The sequence below is a fragment of the Pogona vitticeps genome, chromosome 3, assembly GCF_051106095.1.
Source record: "Pogona vitticeps strain Pit_001003342236 chromosome 3, PviZW2.1, whole genome shotgun sequence".
Classification (NCBI taxonomy): domain Eukaryota; kingdom Metazoa; phylum Chordata; class Lepidosauria; order Squamata; family Agamidae; genus Pogona; species Pogona vitticeps.
In genome coordinates, this window is record NC_135785.1 from 113,075,493 (window position 1) to 113,087,714 (window position 12,222).

Below are 12,222 nucleotides of genomic sequence, written 5' to 3' on the forward strand. Positions count from 1 at the left end.
TTCACTACCCCTGCCAGTCTCTACTTCTATCCATCTGTAATAGTTGCATTTACTTTCTTGATTCAGTTTTTTGGAAAGCATAAGCAAGGTGGAGAAGAAATCAGTTTGGAAGACCCAAAACCAATTTGCTCATGTATAGGTTTGACAGAGAACACCTAAAAATGTTTTTTTTAAAATCCAAGGGAGACTTCTCTGCCATACTAGTATACACAGACATCTCTAATTAGACAGCAACAAAATTTTATTAATAGGCTGGACATTATGGAATGAGCTTGTTATAAATGGGCCCTGTCAAAGCCTTATTCAGCTACCAAATGAGTATTCTCAGTTCACTGCTCACATCTGAAGCATCACCGCTGGTGCCGGATAACAAATGATTGCTATTAACCGTATTGTTAGTAATGATGGCTGAAAACAAACAAAAACCCATAAATAACAGTCTACAGAAAAATTAACCCATAAACTTGATAGATACCCAGCTGAGAAATAATAAATGACACTTTGGATCCTGCTGGGAAAAGCGAGTGTTTTTTTGTTTTCTCCTCTGTCATTAACACATTTTCTGTGCTAAAAATTAGATTCTGATATATAATTATCAACGCTTCGAGATATTAATTCTGCTATCACTCCCCGTTTCTCTGCTAGCTGGATGTAATGTTATTCACAGATTACTCTGAGAAAACACATCAGACACTTAACAGAGCAGGTCAAAGTGACAAGCAGCTTTTGCTGGCAACTCTGAGGCTCTGCACAGTCCCCTTAAAAGGGGGGGAGGAGGAACAAAGAAAAAAAAAGCCAGGGATGCAAAATAAATTTCTCACATTAATTAACTCAAGTTTTCTTTCAAACAGAACACAAGCCTCTGCTATGTAATGTGAACTCAGCATATTCCCATTTGTCTTGATGAAGCTGTATTAGAAATTAACATCTGACAAATACTAACTTGGATTTGTAGATTCAAGTCGATGCTCCATTATATCTTGGAAATATACTCCTGTTTTTACAAGCAAAATCAACACAGCTCCTTACACATGAAACATAATATTGATGACTCCTTCCAGTCCACCTTTCATTTCTGAACATATGCTTGTGTGTGTGTGTGTGTGTGTGTGTGTGTGTGTGTGTGTGTGTGTGTGTGTGTGTGTGTGTGTGTGTGTGTGTGTGTGTGTGTGTGTGTGTGTGTGTGTGTGTGTGTGTGTGTGTGTGTGTGTGTGTGTGTGTGTGTGTGTACTGGACCTTGCGCATGCATGTACCTAGCCTATGTATACATATCCACAAACAGTTGGCCTGATAACTTCAGAAGATAGAAGGCTTCATCAGTAAGAACAGAAGTGACCCAGCTTTTATCCTTTGTAATTTAGAGTTCATTGGCTGAAACTGATGTTGGAAGTGATGGTCTTTCCAAATATTTCTGTGTCTAAATGGATTTACCATCAGAAATGGCTTTGCAGTACAGACTTAACTTGTGCACAGAAACAAAAGCCTTGCAATGCAAGGCAATCTTCAGCCTTAACTGTCTGGCAACTCAACATGGTATCTTACGTGTGCCAAATTGTAAGGATGCAAAGATTGTCTGTATCTTCTTCATGCTGTAAGATGCTGTTCTTTTAAAATTACGCACCTGGAATTTACATGACAAAACTGTGACTTAAAGGAGACAACCTTGTATGCTTGTTGTAACTTCTTTTAAGACCAAACAGAAATTTCATTTAGGAAATTATTTGTGAAAATGTGAAAGAAAATTCAAGCCATAAGTACATCAACTGCTACTAATAACAGTAATATAAAAATGACCTAGTAACCTCTGTATGTATCTATCTAAATTAAGCTTACAACCTGTTTAAGTTTCCTCTCAAATAGCATAATTCTTACGCCACCCCACCCCACATGGTGGCTATGAGTCACTTTGATTACAATTACATTTGTAAGTAAAGGTATCCTTGGGAAATTAAACAGGGCTATTAGAAGAAGAGAAAAATATATGCAAGGTTTCCACTTCACACTCTCCCCCATGCCTCCATTTCCAGCCCTAGCCACATTTTGCTGAGGGCTGAGCCTAACCCAAAGCCTCATCCATTCTATCTACTACATTTTCCTCAGTATTTGGCACCCTATGATATTAAATAACTATAAAACTAGAAAGCCAAAATAACTAAATCACCTGGCAGCCAATTTCTGAGAGTTAAACCACAAACCCGTAAAATGGTGGAGTGTGTTGAAATAATGTAAAGGAAACCCATAAATTCAAACTTTATGTTCTGTAAAGAACAAATATGAAAAAGGCATCAAAATAATGAAAGATTGTTTATGTATTCTGGCATGAAATGGGAATGTGTTATGAGAGAGAGAGCGCAATGGCAGAGACAGATCGACAGAGCTGACAGTGTGGTATTCATCCTACGCTGTACAGCAGACGTCCTGCTAGTGGCAGTCGACAGTGCAATAAATCAAGCGCTCTCGATGCTGTACCTACAGCTTATTACATCCAAGATGACAAATAAATAATAATCCCTGTCACAGCGGCCCTTTGCTCAAGGATTGAGCCTGAAACCTTTTGCTCATCACTCCTGGTCTTAAGTGAAAACACCAGAACAAGGGAATTGAAGGCCACGGTTTACTGAGCTCATGAAATACAAAAGCAAGCTGGGCAGAGAGAAAACTAATGCTGAGCAAGAAAAAAAAGGTCAAGTAGTAAAGAAAGGATAAACATTTAAATAGCCCAACTTAAAAGGGGGCAACGTTTAGCACCAGGGCAGCTACAAACTGCCGAAAAATAAAAGAAGATGAGAGGGGAGGGGGAAGCCCAAGAGCACCTGCAATCTCCGGGGGAGAGTCCTGCCTTGGACGATTAGGTACACCATGCCAGCCACGTACCAAATATAACCATTTCTGACAAATGCACTCAAAATTTCTATCTAGAAAGTAGGCTGTGGATTTTATTGCCTATTTTTCTGTTCCCAGTGATGACTGTTTAGAGTGGGATGTTGTATGCTCAGCTTTGCAGAAAGGGAAGCAGACAAAAAAAAATCCCTCTGTGATACAAAAAGTGCATTCATAACCCATGAGGGAACTTTCGTGCCCTGTTATTCCACTAAGTCAGTAGCCTTGTTCAGATGCCCTGCATATGTACAGAAAGGGATCTATCACATTGGTACTGTCCCCTAATGACATCCAGCATCCCATATTCTGGGGGGGGGGGGGGAGGAAAGGAGGGCATGGCTGATATATCAAAAGGGACCTCAAATGTGTGAAGGTTAGATGGGGGTCAGTCTAGAGATGTGTAATATAACTACCACGAAGAAAGATCAAATAATTGGCAACATTACCTGCCAAGCGATAAATCACTCCCCCCAATGTGTTTGTAAGCCGCCTAGAGTGATCGCAAGACCAGATAGGTGAGATATAAATAGAATAGAATAGAATAGAATAGAATAGAATAGAATAGAATAGAATAGAATAGAATAGAATGAATGAATGAATGAATGAATGAATGAATGAATAGATAAATAAATAAATGTGCCCACTGAAGAAAACTCATGCGATGGCATATGGTGTATAGGAGCCCACAATAAAAAAGCCACTGTGTGATTCCCCGCCACATAGGAATGAAACTATTCCATAAGGTCTTGAGCATGGCATGTCTGTGAAGGTCTTCACTTCAGGAACCCTTAAGGGGATCGCCAAAATGAGGAAGATGGACACATCGTCCCTGTTCCAATGTTCCAAATTCTATGTGCCCCCAATGCCCAAATTGCCTTACAGAAAGCAATGAAAAAGGAGCAAGATAATTAGCAAAATTATCCTAGCCCAGCTTAATGACAATACTATACAGTAATTTGAAACAATGCATAAAACTATGCAAGGGTGCCCAGGTGGGCGGGTGTCTCAGTGACTGATGCCACTGGTGTTATAGCCTCATGTTTCCTGGCAGACTAGAGAGGGAATTGCCCCTTTTAAATGCACTTATGAAGTCCTTCTCCCTCAAACAGGTCCCCTAGTACTCTCAATGGCCACGTTCAGTGGTGTCACTCAGGAGCCACTGCAAATAGTGCCAACCTCCGAATTCCATGCTCCAACAGCTGAAAAAGAAATATGCTTGGTTCTATATACTACTTTCCCTATATACGGCTGTAAATGGGAGCACCAGGTAACATGGGGCTCAACTTTTCTGTCTTTAACATTTCTTTGCAAAAATAGAATTCTGCACCTTTTCATCTTCTATAAATAAAAGTCAAGAAATAAAAGCAATAACCCAATCTCTGCAGCGATATCAAATCCACACCACTATATGCTGCCCAAGGCAGCCTTGCCCAGGCAAGGGGAAAGAGTTCACTTTCCCAAATTCTCCAATCCTGCAGATTTAATGGTAGACTAGTAAAAACTGATGGGGAGCTCAGGCTGATGTACTCAGGTCTTTCCACAGGCCAAGATCAGGCTGTAGCTTCAACTGCACCTAACAAAAGCTGCTGATTTAGGGAGAAAAGCACCTTTTAATGCTAAGCAAAATGGAGTGGGCAATCACAGGCTTGTCTTCATGCTTATTTCAATAAAGGGCAAATGTTCAAATGTTTTATTTGGATAATTTTGTTAAACTAGATAATAGGACAGTACCTGAGAGGTTTTTGCTTTTTTGTTGTTGTTGTTGTTGTTGTTGTTGTTGTTTTTGCACCCTTGAGGGATGAATTGTTCAAGCCCTGGAAGAGAAATCTGCACTGTAAATGTATGCAGTATCTTCTACCACTGTTAGTCCACTGAGCTAAGTTGTTTCTGCAAACCAGTGTGAATATTTGTGCATGTAATGAACAAATAGGTTCAGAGGAGCAGAAAGGCTGCACCTTGCATCTGTCTTTAATTATATAGTGTGGCAAACTGGAAGCTGATTTCTATTCTTTCTCATCCTTCTAGGGGTATGGAGGAAATCCTGTGCTTTGCCAACCACCCAAAAAGCTTAGGAGCTTTGCTTCCACGTATGACCATGTTTTCTAACTGTCTTTGTAGCAGCCATGATTTCCCTATTACACCTCTAGAAAGGTAAATGCAATATGCAGCTTTCCATCCCTGCACATGAACAAATTCATTCTTTTTTTATCCACATCACTTAAAATTGGCAAATGCTGTAAAGAGAGTGGCAAATTTATTTATTTATTTATTCAAATAGTTCTAGACTTCCCATTTTAAAAATCCCAAAAGCATTTACAATACTGCAATACTGAAAAATAAAAAAAACAAATAGTACAAGCAATTAAAACATATAAAAAACAGTAAGAAAATAATTGATTAATAATTAAAATTATTAAAAACACCAATTGGAAGCAACGAACAGGACGAAAGTATTTCTAGTATGTACCTCTGTTATTTAGGATTTCTCAAAGATGTTGCATGACATCCAGTTTTATATCTTTCTCCTCACCACAACGATTAAACTCGCCTTTCAGCTTGAAACAATAGTATCCTGAATATGATACCAACATTCATTATGTATTCTCAGAATTATAAGCACATACTGTATTACAGTGTATTTTACATATTTCTTCCTTCCCTGCGAAAATAGGTATTGGAGATTGTTTGTTTGTTTGTTTGTTTGTTTGTGTGATATACTTCCCCTTTAGTGCTAGCACTAAGCACAGTTTACAGGTGATCTGATATTGGAGCTTAAAAGGTAGAATTGTGCTGCAAATATATATCCACATGTTATGCTGATATCTGAAGGGAGACAATATTAGCTTAGCTGGCAGTCTCTTACCTGTCCAACCCTTTAGACTCCAAATGTAATTTCACTACCAGATTGCTGCTCATCATGCAATGCTTTGGGTAATCTACCTTCAGCTGAACCTAGATATTCCAGTCAAGCTATATTATATTGTACAGATGTCATTTTATGGTATGTTCTATCAATATGTTGATTAATTAGATAAATACTTTGGAACACCATCAGAAAATTGCACAGCATGCTTTTCAATCCACGCTTAGCAATATGTAGTATCTTAAAGAATTATATTTTGTACATGATGTATGGCAGAAAATTGAAGCCTAGTATAAACCAAGAGTGGTGGATGTTTTGATCACTATATAAGGAAGTACAGTAAAAGTCAAGAAAAATGGGACAATGTGAAAACAATGGAGTGTTCTCGAGCCTTATGTTCTTATAAATCTTCCTTTATTTCCATGGGATATGCAAAACAACAACAAACATTACAACTATTAGAGGTTGTTTTGATTTTTTGCCTCAGATGCCTGTCATGGGACAGGTTTGTATCCCAGTGTCTAGTCCTAGAAAAGATTAGCCTAAACTGGAGTCGGGGAGGGGGACAGATAAGGCAACGATTTGAGGAGATGTTGGAGTAAGTTTGTGTCTATATGCAGGTCACAGATCAGAAACCAAGTATGATCAGAAAAAATATTTTCCAGAACTCCAGGCAAGTCTAAAGGAAGTGATAATCTGTTCTAATACTCTAGTTGCTCAGGGACATTTTAAATAGCACCTCAAAATGACTGCCCTTCACAGGCTAGGCTCCTTTCTCGAGAAAAGATAGTTAACTGGTTCAGGTTCAATGTTAAGATTCAGGTCTTTTGGCACTGTAGATGGTACTAATGTTTCAGCTGGCCTATTTCACAGTAACAAATCACTTTTAGTTCTGGTCCTGAAATCTTGCAAAAAGAAGCTGTTTTGCAAAGACCAAGATGGTAGGATTCAGAAAAGTTTCACCTTCAGATGACAGATATGATGTCATTTTTAATGTTCGCTGACAGAAGATCTGTCTGCTTATTATACAAGAGTTCTTTCTGGGGAAATGTTTAGCATAGCTGCCTCCTCGATGTCCTAATTTACTATGTGTAGAAAACCTCTGACTTGAGGAAGTTTTCAAAATTATGATACCACTCTGGCAACCTACAGTCTGAAATAATAGACTCCAAAATTCTCTTTTCCTTCTTAGTAATCTATTCAGCTTTCAGAAATAGTACAATAAAGATTTTTAAAAAGCCACCATAATGGAAGGTCCTGGTATCCAGTGTAACTACAGTGGTGCCCCACATAGCGAGGTTAATCCGTTCTGGATTAACCGTCGCTATGGGGAAACATCGCTATACAGAACGGAAAAACCCATTGGAACGCATTAAACTTCATTTAATGCATTCCAATGGGGCCCAAAACTCACAGTTCTGCGATGTTTCCCCATCCGGCCGCCATTTTTGTGCCCTCGGTAAGCGAGGGCAGGGCGCGAAAACGCTGTGCGTGGCCATTTTGGGCGTCTGGCAGCCATTTTGGAACCGCCGATCAGCTGTTTTTTAAAAATCGCTATGCAAAGCGATTTTCGGCCATAGAAAGCATTGGTATGCAATCGCATTAGCGATCCCAAAAAACAGATCGCTATGTGAATTCGGCGTTAAACGGTGTGCTAGTTATGCGAGGCACCACTGTATAACTGTTGTTGTTCTGTCCTATCCGATCACTTCTGATTTGTGGCAACAATGAGTTTTTGAGGTATGTGATACATTCAAGGAGTGATTTCCTATTGTCACCTTACAATGAATTCCCATGGCTGAGCAGGGATTTGAACCCATGTTTTCTGGCTTCAGTGCTTCATCTGTTACATCACACTGGGTCATTAATTTCATTAACTACACTATAAGCTCACCTCACACTTCTAAAAATACTGTATATTTGTATATGTTTTCTTTTCTTTTCTTTATGTAGGACATGAATGATAAAAATTGCAAACATCCAACACCAGCAATGTGCAAGATAGTATTTAATTTAGCTTATAAAAGATCTCTGGGTCTTTTGTCAAACACTCCATAAGTCTGCTCTACACACACAAGATATATTCTAGTATGAGTTTAATGCAAGCCCTCATCTAATGATTTTATTTGAATAACTTATTACCAAATACAGGCAGCATCAACATATTATAAAACAAGAACTTGGATTTCAGTAATTCTGCCTACACTAATGCTAAGTCACTATTGGGAGCATTTAGTTATAAATTGTCTCTCAATAAAACGTAAGGGCTCCCAAAACAACAAAATGAAAAGACATAGCAGCTTAAATCAGGGAAGTCAATTTCTACATGCCGATCCTAAATATTTCATGGCCCTATTTTATTCTGACATTTGTAGATGACTAAAGTGTTACAAAGGAAATAAAATGCTGATTAAAGAGTTCACTGTCATAAAGGTTACTGAATTGTAAATGGCCCTTTCCATCTTCCTGTTAATAGGTACCCAGCTGTAAACATCAAGAAGGATGTGACGGGAGGGCTGTGCTGCTCCTTTAGGAGTCGTATATACATTAATCACTGAATCACCAAGCCATGCTTAATTGCAAGTTGTATATCACACAAATCCATGGTAAGTAGAAGGAAACTCATTATTGCAGCTTCATAACTACTGGGTACTTCTCATTTTAACCTTCTCACACCTGGGACACACTGTTGTTTTACAGTGTGAATGCAGAGATGGTATTAAGCTACTAATTATAGTAGTATGGTCTATTGGCCTGCTGCTTAAACATACTGCAAGATAGAACATGAAAATTATATGGAAGTGAGAAATAAAAACTGTGTTTTCTTGGTTCTGTTTATGCAAATTCCAGGGACACTACTCACCCTTCAAAGATTCTCCTAAGAACAAAACACAAAATCCTTGATAGTTTACAGAACTGTTTGAATGATGAAGGGGAAAAACCTGCAGTATATTTTGCTTTGACACAATTATTGATTTGAATCCCATACAATAGCACAATACTGCTTAAAGGTCATCCCGAGAAAAATGAGTTTACACTTGAACAGAGAACACTTATCTATCATGAAAGCATAATGATGTGTTTATACTCTCATATGCATGTGCATACTTCCTCAACAAGATAGAAGCCAGAATTCAGAATTATATAATAAGAATTATAATCTGATTTTATGTAGAAGTATTAAAGACATGTACTGATGGAACTGTGTCAATGGTCACTTCATTGCTATTCAGAAGGAGCTGGCACTAAGAATCTTGCAGAAGAGCAAACATTTAAAACCCAGTTTGGGGAGATATTTTCTGACGCATACTCAGCTCAAATACAGTAAAGCATACTATGATTCCACTACAATTCCCTTAATTTTCTGATGCTTTTCTAAAATTGGAGGAAAATCCACCCTTTTTTTTTCTACTGTTAAGCGAGGGGATGTCTAAATGAGAGTAGATTTGACTCCTGGAGTAATTTTATCTGTTCCCAGTATGCTTCTTGTGTTTATATCAAGATTTTGTCAAAATATTACTGATATTTTCATGCTATAGCTATGTTAAAGTGTATATTCAATGTAATTTTGAATCTCCTACTGCCAGTGGTGTAGCACAGGGCGGGGGCACTGGGGTGTTTGTCCTGAGTGCAAAATGTTTAGGGGGAGCAAAAGTGTCCAAGCCCGCCTTCTCCTCAGGAACAGTGGCAGCCATCTTCCGAGACAGGAGCCCAGGACCTGCTTCCTTGGCCACTCACCTGCTGCCCAGCTGACAGGCAGACCTGCAGAGAGGCAGAGGCCACTCAGGAAGGGAAGTCGCAGGAGCAGTTGGGGGAGGTTGCAGAGGAGGGTAGGGATTGCACAGGGGTCAGGCTTTCCTTCCAGGCCCATTGTCTGCACAGGCCTGGAAGACAACACAAGAGACAGGAGCAGGGAGAGGTTTGACTTGCCTTGGGGGATTGCAACCCATGCTACGCCACTGCTTACTGCTACAGTAGATGGTGACAGCTTTGTTACAGATCCTGCCTATCAAAGAAGAGCATCATTTGTGTTTAAAAGCACACATTTTCACCTAGACCACTGTCTGCAAAATAGAGAAGTCTCAAGTATTGGCAAGTTGTGTGTTCCAATGGTACACTATGTTAAGTTCCCTGTAACCTCTCTTAAGGGTTGAGGGACTCTCTGGAGCTGCATCTAATGGTGGGGAGAAAATACAGAGAGGGAAATTGGTGATACTCTCCCATTGTACAGCACAGTCGTACATCTGCTAATTTATAAACTTCCCTGAATATCTTCAACTATCATAAAAATATATGTAAACCAGCTTGAATCAAACATGGTAAAACATCTGAAAGCTAAAGAGAGTACATTTACCTACTTGCATTGAGAGTTGCTTTGTTTTAGCCTAGAGAGGAGGCTTGCCTCTTTAAAAGTTCTGTGATACAAAGATAATGCAGTTCAGCATGTTACAGTAAGGAGACAGAAATATAGGTAAAAGTAGGGTTGCCAGATTCATGGGTACCAAAAAGAGGACATAGAAAGACAAAAAAGAGGACAGAGGAGGATGTATTGAATGTTTCATTTGAATTGTTCCAGATTAAACCTGCAATCCATACAATTTTATTACAATAGCTGCCAATAAATGTCTCTTAGTGAACTGACCAAGAAACAGTCATGTTAAAAAAATAAAAATAAATTCAATGGAGTCTTTTTTTCAAAATGTATGGAAGTGAGAGCTAGACCATAAAGAAGGCTGACCACCGAAGAATTGACACTTTTGGATTGTGGTGCTGGAGGAGACTCCTGAGAGTCCCTTGGACTGCAAGGAGAACAAACCTATCCATTCTGAAGGAAATCAACTCTGAGTGCTCACTGGAAGGACAGATCCTGAAGCTGAGGCTCTAATACTTCGGCCATCTCATGAGAAGAGAAGACTCCCTGAAAAAGAGAGTACTTCCAGTTTTAGTTTTGCATTTGTTTTTGAGTTTAGATGTTTTTGTTCATAAATTTTAAAAATAATGTACATTTGCCAACAATGAAAACTACCGTATTTTTCGCTCCATAAGACGCACTTTCCCCCCCAAATAGTGGGGGAGAAAGTATGTGTGTCTTATGGAGTGAATACGGTAAAAAAGGGTTCAGCCGCCACCACCCAGAAGCCTCCCACTGCCATGCTGGGAGGCCTCTGAACTGGCACCAGAGGCTGCTTGCTGTGGCAGCCACATTGGACTTCACCACTCTGCCATCTGCCTCCTAGAGCCCACCTGGAAAACCAGCAGGGCCAACAAGCCTATGGCAGCAAATATAAATGGCAGAGGGCAGTGAAAACAGCCAAGGACTAAAGGGAAAAAATGATTCTAAAAAGACCAGGGGAAACCACAAATAAAGTCCCCCACTACCACAAATTAGGCAGTTGATTTTCCCACATTTGGGGGAATCACAGGGATCAGCACATCCAAAGTGCAATAGATGAGCCTTACCCTGGGAAAACCACTTTTACAATAATGGTATCTCCCATGCCAGGTATGCGTTTGAGTGGCCCCTGCACCTCCTGCCCCTTTCTGTGCCCTGTTCCCCAAAGGCATGGCGACCCCCCAGCTGCACCTCCTGATCAGAACAGGGCTGCACAGCCCCAGTCCCACCAGAGGCCAAGAGAGCTCCTCAGTGTTTTGGGGTGCCCCACAGGACCCCCATCAGGGGCTGGGTGTTCCTCCCACAATCCTCCAGTGCACAGATATTAGCATACCTAATATGCGGGGAAGGCAGAAAAAGCAGGAAATTCAAACTTTCAGTTAGTGAAAGTTGTCTGCTTCGTTGCTAGTCCAAGCAGTTAGAGAGCTGGGAGAGAGACCTGAGACTGCCTGGTATTGTCATTTTAAAATGTAAAATTTAGTTTAAAAACTGTTTGTTTGGGGTTAGTGCTTGGGTGAAAAGGTGCTCCATTTGAGCTGAAACCTGCTTGTGTAGAAACGTGCATGCTTGCTTTAAAAGCTGCTTGTTTGGGGTTAAACCGTGCTTGGGTGAAAAGGTGCTCCCTTTGAGTTGAAACCTGCTTTGTGCATACTTGCTTTAATAGCTGCTAGTTTTGCTTTAAAAGCTGCCTGGGAAGCTTTTCAGACCAGCGCCGATCAGCTGTTAGGTGGGGAGAGGAGAGGGGGCAGGAGCGGAGAAGAGCACAAAATGGCTGCCGGCCGGCTTTTAGCTATTTGGTGCTCTTTTTCGGCTGTTTGGGGGGCTACCAAGGCACTGTGAAGAGCCAGGCTCAATCTACAGTACATGGTAAGTGACTTTCTTTTAATTTTTTAAAAAAGTTTCTTACCTCCCCCCCATAAAATGCATTAATTAATTTTCAATGCATTTCTATGGGAAATTTGGATTCAACTTGCAAACTTTTCAACTAGTTCTGGGCATCTAATAGAGAATGTATTTCCAAAGGGTGTTGCAGCAAGGAAACTAAATGTGTTAACAGCTGTTAAATAGTTTAATTCCATTATTTATC

The 12,222-nt window shown here is 39.9% G+C and overlaps 1 protein-coding gene and 1 non-coding gene across 2 annotated transcripts in view; both read right to left on the reverse strand.

Annotated features, from left to right (window-relative positions):
* LRMDA (leucine rich melanocyte differentiation associated) overlaps positions 1–12,222 on the reverse strand; it is a 1,005,591-nt gene that overhangs the window by 775,142 nt on the left and 218,227 nt on the right. The gene's annotated exons all lie outside the window — the stretch shown is intronic.
* Positions 11,091–11,254, reverse strand: LOC140706299 (U1 spliceosomal RNA). The gene has a single exon (XR_012085939.2). It is a non-coding gene; the product is annotated as a U1 spliceosomal RNA (small nuclear RNA).